At 36.5% G+C, this 3439-nt stretch overlaps 1 pseudogene; it reads right to left on the minus strand.

The window, feature by feature from the left end:
• Positions 1-972: 972 nt before the first annotated feature.
• On the minus strand, positions 973-1870 carry LOC134377138 (olfactory receptor 5AN1-like; annotated as a pseudogene).
• Between the last annotated feature and the right edge of the window lie 1569 nt (positions 1871-3439).

The following is a 3439-nucleotide window of genomic DNA, read 5'->3' on the forward strand; positions in this document are numbered from 1 at the left end:
AGCAATATTGAGTATTCAGTGACTATTATTACAGTAAATTCACGTAGATCTCTTCAAACCAACCTTAAATAAATAGATGCTTGAAATATTAGAAACAATTTGATAGTATGATCCCACTGGCCTTGTCAATGTAGGGTAGGTTTCCTAGATTCAATGGGAGAGAGAAAGAGAGATCTGAGTTCCACAGTATCAGACATTGTTATTGACTGTGACATAGACTTTGAATATCATCTCCCATCATAAATCTCCATGTGCTCTAGATGCAACAAATTAATCCATCAAATTCATAATTAAATTTTACCAAATGGTCCATATTTCTTCCATCACCCTTCATGATTCAAATTACCTTCCTTAGACCACAGCTGGTGGAAACAGGGTTATGATAAAAACTAATCAACACTGAGAGGAGTCGTAGATAAACCTCAGCTAGCTCAGATTGGTCTTTGCAGAAGGCACACCAAAGCCAATGTATACCTTTATTCCTCTGCAACAAAATAGATCTCCTCTGTCTATTCATTCCTATCTGTTTAGGGACACAATAACTAATGACTACTACCATGTCTTTATTAGGCTGCGTCAGAATACTTAGGAGATGGGTTTGTGGACTCATCTGGGCCTCTTGCAGGCATTTCTTCTCTAGGACTGGAATCCTGAAGTTTCCAAAAGAACTAAACAGTTTTTAAACCTTGCTGTTTCACAGATACTTGTGGATAGATTCATAAATGATGAGTCTACCCAGGATGTAGGGTGAAAATAATAAGCCTCCAGGACCTGAAGATACTGAGTTCCCATGGCATTGAGTAACTGTTGGTCCATATTGGCATATGTCTATGTCAAATTCAGCTTTCTTGGTCTGAAGGCAGTAATAAATTTTGTCATATTCATGTATTTTCATATTATTGTGGGTTAAGGTGATTCTGCCAGGACAAGTCTGTCAGACTCTCAGAATTTGTGACCTTAGCAGTACCCTGTCTACTTCTGTAACCTCTTCAAGGCATCTTTAATTTTCTTGTTCCTCAGACTGTAAATCAAGGATTCTGCATGGGAATCACCACAGTGTAGAAGACTGATGCAAATTGGTCAAAGCTGGAGGAACGACCAGAACTGGAACTGAAATAGACAAAGTTACCTGAGATATAGAAGAGGGAAACAGCTGTCAGATGAAAACATGTGCTGAATGCCTTGGACCTGCCTTTAGATATATTGATCTTCAAAATGGAGATGACAATATAGATATAGGATGTTTGCCATCCTAAAGATCATTGTTAATATAACATCCATGACCTGCACAAAGATAGTGCCAGTGCAAGATAGGATTAGCAGTTGGAGCATGTCACAAAAGAAGTGTCTGAAGACAGGCCCACAGAAGTAGAGCTGAGACAAAGCACATAATTTGGATAAAGAAGCAGAATATTCAGCCACGTAGGCTCCCAACACCATCAGAACACACAGGAGAGGTGACATATTTGATGAATAGAGCAATGGGTTACAAATGGCAACTCAGCTGTCATGAGCCATGGCCATCAAAAGACAAGACTCACTCAGTCCCATCACTGAAAAGGTAAGATTCTGCATGATGCAGCCCAGAAAGGGATGGTTTGCTGTTCCTGGAAGATGTCGGAGAGCATCCTGGGGACTGTGGAGGTGACATACGTGATATCTATAAAGGACATATTTCTGAGAAGAAATACATGGGTGTATGGAGGTGAGACTCTTTCTTTGTTGAAACAATGAGGCATGGGTTCCAGGTCAGAGTCATACTGTAGATCACCAGGAATATAACAAAGAGCACTAGTAGGGTTCTGGAAAAATCTGAGAATCCCAGCAGGATGAAGTGGGTGATCTTTGTAATAGTTCCTCCCCCAATCATTGGCACGATGCTCCTGACACCAGAAAAAGACAAGAGAATACATTGTTCACTCTGGTGAAATAATAACATTACCGTTTTGTTAGTTGCCCACCTTTCCCTCCAATGAGCACTGGAAAAGCACAAAGGATACACCATCTTTTTGATGAAAAGACCCCAGCTTTTTTCTTCCATTGTCAACATGTCCCTGCCCAGGGCTTCAGGTTCTCAATTAATTCATGATGTCTCATGAGAATTAAAAATGGTATGCAAAAAGATGACTGGCAACATTTGGAAAAAGTGCCATAAAATGTTGAGATTATCGCATGTTCTCACTTATTTGTGGAAGCTAATAAAAATAAATAAGTAAATAAACAAATGAACGGGGGGTAAGAAGACACAACAATCACAACAGCTCCTTGATTTTATTCAGACATGTGAACAGATATGATGTTGACGGGGGGAAGGGAGGAGAGGGAGAGAGGAAAAGGAGGAATTGATAAAGGGACAAGAAAATTAATTATATTTTATAATGATAAATTAAAATTAAATAAATAAATAGAAAGAATTTTTAAAATGAGATTATTATATCTAAGATAGAGATCGTAAATTAAAAAATGGTTTCAAAAAGACCTCTGATAATCCATTCTGTAACAGCTGCTTTATAATTATGAAAGCATAAGTGACATCTTTTCTAAATAAGGTGATTATCATGAAAATAGATTTTTTAAATTTCTTCTTTTACCTTGAAGAAAAATTACCTACCTTTTTTATAATAACAAATCAAACTTTTTTTTACAAATGTAATTAACACAATAGCTCAAAAGTGATCTGGAAAATAATATCATAATTTGTAATTCTGATAATATTTTTGGGAGGCCTATGCATATGTGCCCATAAAGTTATAATATAAGCCTTCTTAGGGAAGCCTTCCTCCAAAGCATTCAAACGGGAGGCTGGCACAGCTCACTCTTGGCACCAATGATGTCTTACTTTGAGGCTATTTTGCTTCTTCAGAAACAGCACACTTCTATGGTTAAGGGTTCAGACTTTTGAGTTTTAGTTCTAATACCCTCTTTTCTATAAGCTTTTCCCATTGGTTTAAACACACTAAGCTTGATTTACTCATAATAAAGTGTGGACAGTAATAGTCTTTGAACTGTAATGTTACTGGAAGGGGTATAAAATGTTGAAATTCTAGAAGGAGAGAATAAACCTATCATTAACAGAGGTGGAAAAGGGGGAGGTTTAGGGAGTAACTGGGTAAGGGACACAAGTATAACCTTTACTTGTAATAATGAACATGCCAATAATATTGATTCCATCATCATATATTGTACACAAATTCTGAGTCAATTCTGCACCGCATAAATTAGTATAAACAATTATGCTTCAATTCAAAAATAAACTAAAAAATAATTTTAAAAATTATACATGTAATTTTATGCACACATTGGTTTTATTTTTATTGGAATATAAATAGATGTTTAAAAGGAAAAATGAAATAAACAGCTGTGTGAAGAAAAGAATAGAATGTGCAGCATCCTGGGTTCTTGTCACTTCTCTACATATATAGTATATATCAGCATCTGT

The sequence above is a fragment of the Cynocephalus volans genome, chromosome 4 (assembly GCF_027409185.1).
Source record: "Cynocephalus volans isolate mCynVol1 chromosome 4, mCynVol1.pri, whole genome shotgun sequence".
NCBI lineage: Eukaryota > Metazoa > Chordata > Mammalia > Dermoptera > Cynocephalidae > Cynocephalus > Cynocephalus volans.